This window comes from Mobula birostris, chromosome 14 (assembly GCF_030028105.1).
Source record: "Mobula birostris isolate sMobBir1 chromosome 14, sMobBir1.hap1, whole genome shotgun sequence".
NCBI lineage: Eukaryota > Metazoa > Chordata > Chondrichthyes > Myliobatiformes > Myliobatidae > Mobula > Mobula birostris.
Window position 1 is genome coordinate 25,530,465 of NC_092383.1, and position 12,494 is coordinate 25,542,958.

The following is a 12,494-nucleotide window of genomic DNA, read 5'->3' on the forward strand; positions in this document are numbered from 1 at the left end:
ACAAAGGAAGGGAGGCATCACAAAATCCATTGGTAGCAATGTAGGGTTCAAATAAGGAACTTTATAAGATTGGAAATGGTTATAGTAAAATGGTGGCATAGGCTAAGGAAGAATTTAAGGATCAAAACTATCTAAAATTTCATTAGCTGAAGCTAGTGTGCATGGTCTGATGGATGTATAGGATAAATTGGAATTTGTGGAGGCAAAAAAATGACGAAGAAGAGGTAAGAAGATGTTGAGAATTTTTTTTACAGAAAATGTACAGAACGATGCTGCATAGTTAAAAATTAGTAAACTTTGCAGTATTAGGGTGATTGGAACTGAAACAAGATCAAGACAGAACAGTAACTCCAAGTTCTGAATATTCAGTTTGAATCCAAAGGAATGGGGACAAGGAAGCAATTATTCTCAAAGAAATGGAGATCTGAGCAAAGGTCAGAGAAAACAGAAGATGATATTGCCTGAGATACTAAGATGCAAAAAAGAGAGAAGTAGAACTTAACTAATGTTCTTTTCATTGTATTCCATCCAATGCAAAGTGCAGATGTTGCTAGCATAATTTCACGTCTATGCTAACTGTTAGCAATACAATAAACGTTATCATCCATCTTATAGAAGAGAGACATTGTTTTAATAAGAAATTGCATAAATCTGGAGTTATGCAATGGGATAAATATAGCCAATATATTCAACTGAAAAAGTGTCTGCAATTTTAGCAGAGGTACTAACATGTTAATAAGTAAATATTCCGTGAAATAGCAAAGAATAAATTCTATGCAGATGTATTGCATTTGAGCATCTCTTTTTAATAGTATAATTTCAGAACCTGAACCAATTGATAGATGGCAGTATACATTATAGGATCTAAAATTACTATGTGAACACTAGTCTTACAAAATTGATTATTTTATTTATATTGGACATTTTTTATTTTGTTTATATTTTTAAATAGATTTGAAATACTGTAATGAAAGAAAACCATCCCTATCAAATTAATAATTTTGAGTGAGGGTGTGAAATAAATATGGAAGGAATAAACTCATGTCAGATTTTATTAAATATATAGTTGCTAGACTATGTATGATCATGTTTTAAATTCTGTGATTAAGTTGGCACTCAGGACCCAGCTTATCTGTTAAAATCAATTATATTTTCAATATTATTACTAGACAGCGACATGTGCTGTAGATGACAGTGTTCAGACAGAGACTCACATTGTTTACTCTCATCTCATTCTTGATGGAATGGAAAATGAAGCGTGAAAATTCTCTATAGAAGGTTAAATGCTCTAGTCCAAATGGAGAAGCGAATGAGGCAGCCAAGCCTGTGTAATTGAAGCATGTATTGTGTTTTTCCGCAGTGATGGAAGTAAGTTCTACTATTAAAATAATGTCAAAGTGTTCATTCGTAGTTCACATTTGTTGGGTGAACCTGGCTGACTTTTTTTAAAAGCAGTCAAAAGAAAATGGAAAATTACTAGCTTCGTACTCACCTCGGCTGTAAACTTTCACCTTCTGATACTTTATTCATTTCAAGAAATACATCCCTTAGATTGCTTGGAGTATGCAATGGTAGAATTTGAACCACTTGCTGTATCAAATTATTGGTTGCCAACTTTTAAAAGTCCCATAAGCTTGTAAAATCTGCCTCTGTTTTGATTTTGAAGAGGAACATGCTCATTGTTATGCTGTCACATAGGGAAAAATGTGTACTTACTCAGAGAAACAATATAGAAATCAGCAAAAATCAAGGCGTTAAGTTAGAATGCTTTTGATTTGTATGTGTGGTACTTCTACATGCTGAATCAAAAGAGAGCTAATTAGTTTATTAGAGTTCCTTTTCAAGTTTGTAATACGACAACTGGGACTACTTGTAAAAATACCCTTCTTAACCAAAGTATGAATACGTTAAATAAAGTTCCATAATAACTTTGGGGGTAAATAAAAACGGAATGAGAAAACAAAATTTGCTTTCATAAATTTAGCAATACCTTTACTAGCTAACAAAGCAAATCATGCAAACCGAAAGTATTCAAACTCATATTAACTTTCTAAGATATCTGTAGATTTCCACTTGGACAACAACAAACAATGTATCAAAATCTATTAAGACTGATTTATACTTATGCATACGGGCCTTGCCGTAGCCAATGCCATAGGCCTGATTTATACTTTTGCATAGCCCGATGCCGTAGCGAGCATGCGTAGTTGTGTCTGCGTCACTCTGCAATTCACCGCAAAAACGCTAGTTGGCGGTAGGGTTTCTATGCCACTGTGTTGAGTTTCTTCGTGAGAGACATGGACGAGGAAATGCATTTTAAATATTTTCGGATGTCAGCAGGTAGATTTGATGATTTGGTTCATCGTCTTCAACCATTTATTTCGCATCAGTGTACAGACATGGCAGAGAAAAGCAACCAGAAATGCGTATGAGGAAATGCGATGCTACCAAGCGGAACAATCACAGTTGTTGCGGTCTGTGTCGCTGCAACGCATGAGTTACATTTTTGGGGAGGTGCATGTCACCCTACAGCGTAGGGTTCAGCGTAGGGTACACAGTAACTACTGCATACAATTGACACACAAGTATAAATCAGCCTTTAGAAGTCAACTGAGAAGGCTCCAAGTATCTATTTATTGTTGTCATCTGGTGTGCATTTGGTGAAGCAATTATCTGGTAACCAGCTTTGCCAAATTATAGCCAATCAGTATAAAGTCAATAGCTGCTAGAAGCAGATCCAACTCAAAGCAAGGAGTTGGTATATCTATTTCATGGAGCATAATCATGAAGCATCTTCACAGACATCTTCAACATTTCATTCGTCCAGGATGCTGGCCCCACACACTTCAAATTAGCCATCATTCCTGTACTTAAAAACTCTGGACCTTCAGTCACATTGATGCCAATCATCAGGAAATGCTTTGAATGGCTGGTAATGGCACATACCAAAAACTTCATTCCTGCCTCATTGGACACTCACTAATATGCTTACTGACATCACCACTCTATAACAGATGCCATAGCATTTGTTATATACCTGGCCCTGACACACCTAGAACACAGGGACACTTATGTCACAATGCTGCTTCTGGATTTCAGTTTGGCATTTGTCACCACTGTATCACATACCAGGGTGAACCAACTCTTACTCATCAGTCAAAATACACCACTGTGTAACTACGTTAGCCTTCCTAACCAACGGACCCCAGATAGTCAGGTTGCACAATCATTCCTCCTTCCACATCGCCCTCAATACAGTTGCCCCAGGGCTGTGTGCCGAACCCATCGCTGTACACACTACTCACACATAACTGGCCAAACGCGTGACTAATGACATGTTCAGGTTATCACCATTGACGATTAGACAACCTACAGAGAGGAGGTGGAAGAGCTGGTGGCCTGTTCCACACGTTCTTCGATGTCAGCTAGTCAAAAGAGATGGTTATCGAGTTCAGTAGAACCTGTACCCTCATTGCCTTCTTTACATCGGCAGCATAGCAGTGGAAGCTGTGAGCAGTTTGAAACTCCTGTGAGTACACATCTTGCACAACCTCTCATGTTCCCAGAGCACATTTTACACAATCATGACAGCCCACCAATGCCTCTACTTTATAAGGACGCTGAAGAGAGTTGGACTATACACATTTAAACTCACGGTATTCTTCAGATATGCAATGGAGAGCATCTTAACATGCTGCATGGTACAAAAACTGCACTGCTGCAGGCAGCAAGGTGCCGATAAAGGTCCAGTAACATCATGAAGGATCCCGCCCTCCCTGCTCATGGACTATGTGTCCCACTCTCATCAGGTAGGAGGCTACACATGCCAGGATCACCAGACTCGAAAACATTTCCCTTCCTCAAGCAGTAAGGCAGAGCAACACATCCACCCACTAACCCACCCCTCCACATTTCCTACCACTAATACTTTATCATTTTCTGTCAGCGATCGTATATCCAGACTCTCCTGTGCCTAGCATCACTTTATGGACATACAATCAATCTAAGTATATAAGCTATCTTATGTATTTATATTTATTGTGTCTTTTTTATTATTGTGTTCTTTATCTTACTGTGTATTTTTTTGAGCGGCATCATATCCAGAATAACAATTACCTTGTTCTCTTTCACAGTTAGATACTAGAAATGAAAATAATAAAACTTGAAAAATGTAGGTGCTAATTATAAATAGGCAAAATATAGATTAAAATCTTCAATGGATGCTAGTGTTTTGTTTTAAATAAGGGTGATCATATTTGGGCAGTGCAGCCCTTTTTGAGACAGTAAAACAGATAATTTGTTTCTGATATGGAAGCTGATGTCTGCGTTCACATTGTTTTGTATATCATGCACATGGCCATTTTGGAGAGGAAGCTACTGTACAAGACATTAAAAGTATGCCAGAGACATGCAGAGTAGGCAGATCATGACATCAATCAACACAGTGCTGATTTATTGCAAGTGTTGCCAAATTTGAGTCCAGCTTTGCAAGAACAGTATGTGTTAACCACAGATGGGTGAATATATTCAGTGGCAGAAAAGACATTCCCCGAGATGCAATGTAAAAGAAGTATAATTTACATGCAAGTTAATGGTTGATTGATTTCTCCTGAGTATTGCTTTGATTGAACAAGTATATGGCGCTTCTGATCTCTTTTAAAGTTTTACCAATCCTCTTCAGGGAGAGTCTAGGACTAGAGAACACAGCCCCTGGATAGAAGGATACTCCTTTAGAACAGAGGTATTTCTTCAACCAGCGGGTGGTCAATCTATGAAATTCATTGCTACAGATGGCAGTCGAGGCCAAGTCATTGGATGTATTTAAAATGGAGTTTCATAAGTTCTTGATTAGTAAGGACATCAAAGGGAGAGGGAAAATAAATCAGCTGTGACTGAATACAGTGCAGAATCAATGGGCTGAATGGACTAATTTTGCTCCCACGACTTGAGGCATTATGGACTTTAAATTTATCTTAACCATCAGTGGCAGGAAGTAAGAAGATGCTGAAGAAAACTGGGGTTTATACTGTATGTTTAAGTAGATCTGGTAACCTCTGTTTTTCAACCATTTTTGGAGCTCTTTTATTTAACTACCTCACTTCTTTATTACTTTTTTAGTCTTTCTTCTTCTACCCTCAAAGCCCCCGGTCCCATCTAAATGAAAAAGCCTTCCATCATCAAAGAACAATCTTTCTACATTAGCATCACAGTATGTATTTAGCATTGATTTAGTAATAGCTTAATCCTTGTAATATTGTCATTAAGTCAATGTAAAAAGATGCTGAGATACCGTAGCTATTACTGTTTATTACCTTACAACAGTCACCGATACAGTATATATACATAAATTGTTCCTGCAATCTGCATCTGCATCATCATTGAATACGGGATCTTACATAGTTGTGTAATTTCCTCCCTGACGATTACTGTATATGCATTATCCTCTCACCTCTGGTATTTAAATGTGGATAATATGGTAATGAGAATAAAAACAATCTAATTCGGGCATCAGTACTGCTTGGTGGACTGGATCAACAAAACCAAGTGCTAGTTTTGAGTTTACATCCTTGTAGATGAATCTTACCCTCTGGTTTTAAATGGAATAGAATATATGATTCCAAACCTTACCAGAATCTGATATCCTGATTACTGATGAAAGTGAAGAGAGGGGAAGACAGCTCAATGATCATAAATTGTTATTTGACTCTGTGAGAGATATATGTTTGACTCAGGAGCTTTGCAACATGGACACTGAATTAATAAAGAATTTCTCAAATTTATAACACAAGAGATTCTGCAGATGCTAGAAATCTTAAGCAACAAGCACACAATGCTGGAGAAACTCAGTAAGATGGGCTGTTGGCTGTTATTCCCTTCCTTAGAAGCTGCCTGACTTGCTAAGTTCCCCCAGCATTTTGTGTGTGTCCTTCAAGTTATTTATTGGCATGTTTAGGAGCACCAAACATTGTAAAACAGTTGTAATAATGGTTTTTAAAGTTAAACACAAGCGTTATCCTCCCTTAAGTAAACACAATTAATTACATTCCCTTGCAGCAGCTTTTGGATGTATCAAGAAGTGGCTGAAACTGACAGCTTATCTCTTCAAAAAATGTTCATTTAAGGAATGATGTTTTACATAACTCATTTAAAACTTTAGGTTAAAATGACTTTTAATCAATTGTAGGCTAAATTTAGTAAAACTGAATACATCAAGTGTTGATTTCAGTCATATAATTGAAATAAATTGAGGTAGTTAGTGGTACTGTCACCAGGCACAGCGTTACATGAAATAACAAAGTGTATGTAAATCTGAACACTTGTCTCACAAAATGCCCTTGAGGAAAAGTACAGAACATCAGATGTTAAATGCAAGTACTCAAGAACCATAGCATGCAGAAAGGGGAGATTGTTTCAAATTATTATCCAGAGTCATATTTGCAATTTTTTTAAGGGAGTTTTACGATGAAGTTGTGGCTTTCAAATTGACAATTATTTTTCATCTTTTCTCCATCACATTCATAATATTTCAAAATGCCTTCTAGGTCACTCACTTTCTCTACAGCAAGAAATGTGTAGTTTATTAAGATTTATTTAAACAGACATATAATGTTTCAGGGCTATTCTGAAATAGGTTTAGCTGCCAGACAACTCTTGTGGCAAAACATCTGCTCCTCTCATTTTGCAATGGTATATGTTAGCAGAAAATACAGTATTAAACACTGTAATAGGCAGCACCATAAAACCAAAAGCTGTAATAACTGCTCAACTGGGAGTTTTTTTAAGTTAATGACATTATTATCTAATTTTTGTTCAGTAACTGAAACATTTGCAGGCCATACAGCTTTGAATCCAAATGAGCCTTAGGGGTATATTCACGCACTGACATTTTTACGGTCCACGTGTTGCATTTTGATGTCGCTACTATATTTTAACAAAACGTATTATTACTACTTGAATATGGCTGGTTTCAATTCCTTTACTATAAAGCTCAATATTTAAACAAAAATCTTTCACTTTAGAGAGGGGTACCCACTGAGAGTTTGAAGTGATGCCTTTAATCATGAAAAACAAAACTTAAACAGCTTATGTATGTATCTGAGTGCTGGGGTGTGTGACTGGCTCACCCAAGGGGAAAATACAAAAAGATATACTCTCTCCATTTGCAGTTAAATGTGATAATGATTTAATTACAGATTGCAAAGAGAAAACCTGTTCCTACAGTTATATATTTTCTTGTCTTAGAAATATCTGGTGAAATAGTTCTGCCTTGTCTTTACTGTTTCCCCTATGGTGGGGTTTGCATGCTTGAGCAAAAGATGGACCACTCCTTCATGTGCATTGTCCTACAAGAACTTGCAGGTGTATAATTAAAATTTAAAAAATGTATTAAGATAAAGAAAATATACATTAAGCTGCCACATAAAATATAAGGAGGATGAGAAAGATCTTTCTCAATAAAATCACTTCTATGAGAAAAAAAAGGCAGTGACAACCACGGGCAAAGATGTTGGGATGGGAATTCTGGAGTAAGGTTGTCTGTTGATTTCCAAATGATATGGGAGGTGTCGTAACTTCAATATATTAAGTAGCAATTTAACATAGCATTGTGTATGTTAGCACACAATCAAGGCTTTGTGTCATTATTCTGTTGAAAATCTACTTTGCTCAATGCAATATAATATACTTTTCAGATCACTGCTTTGTTTTGACATGACACAAGTCCTCTCCAAGCTGATGATTTTCAGGTATATGATGATTAGTCCTGCTCTTTCTGTCATAATGTAAGACTCTGAATACAACTTGTGGCAGTATTATTCCAACCTCTCCCATGCTGTGAAACTTATCTTTTATTTCTGGAGGGCTTAAATTCATTTTCGATTGCAGGAAAGGCATCTGGAAGCACTCCATGCTTTCAATACTTAAAATAGCAAAAACAGAACAGATGAAAGGCAGATCAGACTAGAGGGGGACTTAAAATATAAAACAATGTTTCAGTAATCTTAAACAATAATGAAGTCATTCTTTCAGGCCAATATGAGTTGCAAAGCATCCACACTGGGACCACTAGACTCAAAAACAGATACTTCCCCCAAGGTGATCAACACGTCCACCCTTGCCCACATTCCCCCACCCCCACTACATACATATCACCTGATATCACTTTATAAACATACAATCAGCCTATGTATATAACAGTTACTTGCTTTTATATTTATATTTAATGTGTGCTTTTATTGTGTTCTTTATGTTGTATCAGATCCAGAATAAAAACATTTTTTCTCCTTTACACTTGGCAAAAAATGGCAAAATGAAGAATGGCAAAAAATCTTGAATCTTGAAAACAGTTCTCTCAAGCAACTTGTTGCTTGATAGGATTAACTCTTTACTTTAAGACAGCCCTTAGTCTTGCGAGACCATGGATCTGCGCCTGGAAAGTCTTCACACTCCAGGGCGCAGGCCTGGGCAAGGTCGTATGGAAGACCGGTAGTTGCCCATGCTGCAAGTCTCCCCTCTCCATGACACTGATGTTGTCCAAGGGAAGGGCATTAGGACCCATACAGCTTGGCACCAGTGTCGTCGCAGAGCAATGTGTGATTAAGTGCCTTGCTCAAGGACACAACACGCTGCCTCGGCTGGGGCTCGAACTCACGACCTTCAGGTCGCTAGTCCAATGCCTTAACCACTTGGCCACGTGCCCACACAGGATTGATAGGATTGAAATATATTAAAAGAACAATATGTTTTTTTGGATAAAAGAAAATTGGTTAGGAAAGGGAGATGTGTGTGGAAGGAAGCCCAGTAACACATCAGACTACAGTAGCCCCTGGCAGAGCAATGGGGACATAGAGGGGATTAGAACTCCAGTGGTACAGTGTATCATTAACACCAATGGTGAAAACAAGACGGCATGCTGAGTATTATTTGGACAGGGATTAGAAGGAGCTGTCAGACTGATATAGGGAAGCGCACAGAACTGGTGTAAAGCAGTGGCTCCTATAATAATGCCAGGAGACATTAGGATTTGTTTAAAATGATTCACTTCTCAGGGTGCTTTCTGTATCCACATATATAAATCTACAGTTTCAAAGAAATGTCTTATTGGTTTGCCCGTTGCTGGAGGCTGAGAAAAAAATCAGTTTTTACATATCTTGTCACACTGTCTAATAGGTTTCCACAATGCAGAAACATTGAGAAATAGAGCTCATTTAGTCTTTCTCTTAACTCCCTCTTGTTCATCTTTCTTTCTCTCCTTTCTTACTTACTGATGATTAGAGATCCTGGGCTCTGCAAAATGTTTCCAATTATAAATAACATTTAGGACTTACTGAAAGAAAAGAGAACGTTTACCAAAGAATTATAGTAATGTGCATCATGGAAGAACACTATTCAGTTCAGTACACCCAAGTTGGACAAGATTGGATTCTTTTATATTAATAAGCGTAATTTACCTAAGCATCATCTCTATGTGTAGATTTGTTTACGAATTTTCATGAACTCATTAGGTTTGTTTGAGATATGATGAGGATTTCTACCTCCAGACAATGAGTTCTAGTATGTGACTATCTTTTAGGTGAAATAATTCTTCCTCGACTCCCCTTTAATTCACACAGATTGTCTTAAATATATGCACTCTTGTCAGCAATCCCTCTATTAATCGAAATAGATCCTTCTTTTTTAGCCTACCATAACTTTATTAGACTAGATTAGATTATGAAGACACTCAGTCCTCGTTTATTGTCACTTAGAAATGCACGCATTAAAAAATGATACCATGTTCCTCCAGAGTGACATCACAAAAAAAAAGGACAAACCAAGACTAAAACTGACAAAACCACATAATTATTACATATAGTTACAACAGGGCAAAGCAAGACCAGATTTTGATAAAGGCAGACCATGGGCACGGTAAAAAAAAGTCTCAAAGTCCCGAACGACTCATCATCTAACGCAGACGGCAGAAGGGAGAAACTCTCCCTGCCATGAACCTCCAAGTGCTGACAACTTGCCGATGCATTGGAAGCACCTGATCGCAGCCGACTCTGAGTCCGTCCAAAAACTTCGAGCCTCCGACCAGCCCCTCCGATACAGCGTCTCCGAGCACCAATCTCTGCCGACCGCTGCGACCCCGCCCTGGCCGCTGAGCAACAAACAAAGCCGAGGACTCAGGACCTTCTCCTCCGGAGATTCTGGATCACACAGTAGCAGCAGCAGTGAAGCAGGCATTTCAGAAGGTATCAACCTTAAATAAGTCTTAACATGTCTGGGGGATCAGTACACAAATACCACGCAATCTCATTTTTTCCTTTTCATTCTACCATGTACTTCCTTAACACAAGAGATTCTGCAGATGCTGGAAATACAAAGTAAAGCACACAGAATGCTGAAGAACGCAAACACGAGGAAATCTGCAGATGCTGGAAATCCAAGCAACACTCACAAAATGCTGGTGGAACACAGCAGACCGGGCAGCATCTATGAGAAAAGGTACAGTTGACGTTTCGGGCCGAGACCCTTCGTCAGCACTAACTGAAAGAAGAGATAGTAAGAGATTTGAAAGTGGGAGAGGGAGGGGGAGATCCGAAATGATAGGAGAAAACAGGAGGGGGAGGGATGGAGCCAAGAGCTGGAAAGTTGATTGGCAAAAGAGATACAAGGCTGGAGAAGGGAAAGGATCATGGTACGGGAGGCCTAGGGAGAGAAAGAGGGAGAGGAGCCTTAGAGGAAGATATAGTGAGAGGGACTGAGTGAGAAAAAAGAGAGAGAAAGAAAGGGGGAAAATAATAATAAATAAGGGATGGGTAAGAAGGGGAGGAGGGGCATTAACGGACGTTAGAGAAGCCAGTGTTCATACCATCAGGTTGGAGGCTACCCAGAAGGAATATAAGGTGTTGTTCCTCCAACCTGAATGTGGCTTCATCTTGACAGTAGAGGAGGCCATGGATGGACATATCAAAAATGGGAATGGGACTTGGAATTATAATGTGTGGACCAACCTGATGGCATGAACATTGACTTCTCTAACTTCCGTTAATGCCCCATCTCCCCTTCATACCCCATCCTTTCTTTCTTTCTTTCTTTATTTATTTATCTATCTTTCTCTTCCCCCCCCTTTCACTTTTTTCTTCCTCTGTCCCTCTCACTATATCTTCCTCTGGTACTCCCCTCTCCTTTTCTCTCTCCCTAGGCCTCCCGTCTCATGATCCTCTCCCTTCTCCAGCCTTGTATCCCTTTTGCCAATCAACTTTGCAGCTCTTAGCTCCATCCCTCCCCTTCCTGTCTTCTCCTATCAATTCAGATCTCCCCCTCCCCCTCCCACTTTCAAATCTCTTACTATCTCTTCTTTCAATTAGACCTGACGAAGGGTCTCGGCCCGAAATGTCAACTGTACCTCTTCCTATAGATGCTGCCTGGCCTGCTGCGTTCCACCAGCATTTTGTGTGAGGATGCTGAAGAAACTCAGCATGTCAGGTGGCATCTATGGAAATGAATTAATAGTTGACATTTTGGGCTGATGACTTTCACCAAGACTTGACCTGTATGGTCTCAGCCATTGCATTGCCACACACTCCTCTGGATTTAATTCCAGTCAAACTTTTGTACCCACAAAACAACGTTATCAAAATCTAAAACAACACACACAAAATGCTGGAGGAACTCAGCAGGCCATGCAGCATCTATGGAAAATAGTAAACCGTCGATGTATCTGGTTGAGACCCTTATTAGATTGAAATTTGTTGAAATCTAGCTGCAGCCTAGAATTTTCTTCTTGATAAATCATCCATACTGCCAAGTTTTGTTAAATGGCAATGTTTTTAACTATGAACACTGCAGAAATGCCTGATTCATTAACATATGAAAGCAAAGGACCTCTAGTCATTTAGAATTCCACTGTATGTAATCCTCTAGTTAGATAAATTACATTTAGTCTTTAATGGTTGCTTTCACCAAACTGTAATTCAACTCTCCTCTTTTCCTTGAACATCAATGAGATCACAATTTTTCTAATTAATCTGCTACGTGGGTCTTTGTCAATTACAGTGCCAACATCTATGTAGACTGCATCAAGTAAAGTATCAAATCAGGCATCCTTGATACTTTCCCAAAACGTCAATCAAATGAGTCAGAGACAAATAAATGAGTTAATGCTGACAGTCCATGGTTGACTTGCACCTGTTAAAATACAGGCTAATGTTGTCCTTCATACCTTTTCCTAATAATTCACCCACCATCAGCATTAGACTAATTGTCTTAACACAACCCATCAGTTCTTCATTTTTCATATGTTTAAATGTAGTTTCAGTCCAATAGCTTTATTTTCATGACACCTTATAAATGCAAGTAAGCACTGCCAAGTCCATGTTTCACCTTTTCTCTGTCTTTTGTTTTGCTTTTCCAAGCACATTTCCATATTTCTTGTCTTCCATTCTTGCTCCCTTTCTATTTTTTTCCTTTTAATAATGCACTATTTGCAGAACAGCAGTCTGTGGACCTAT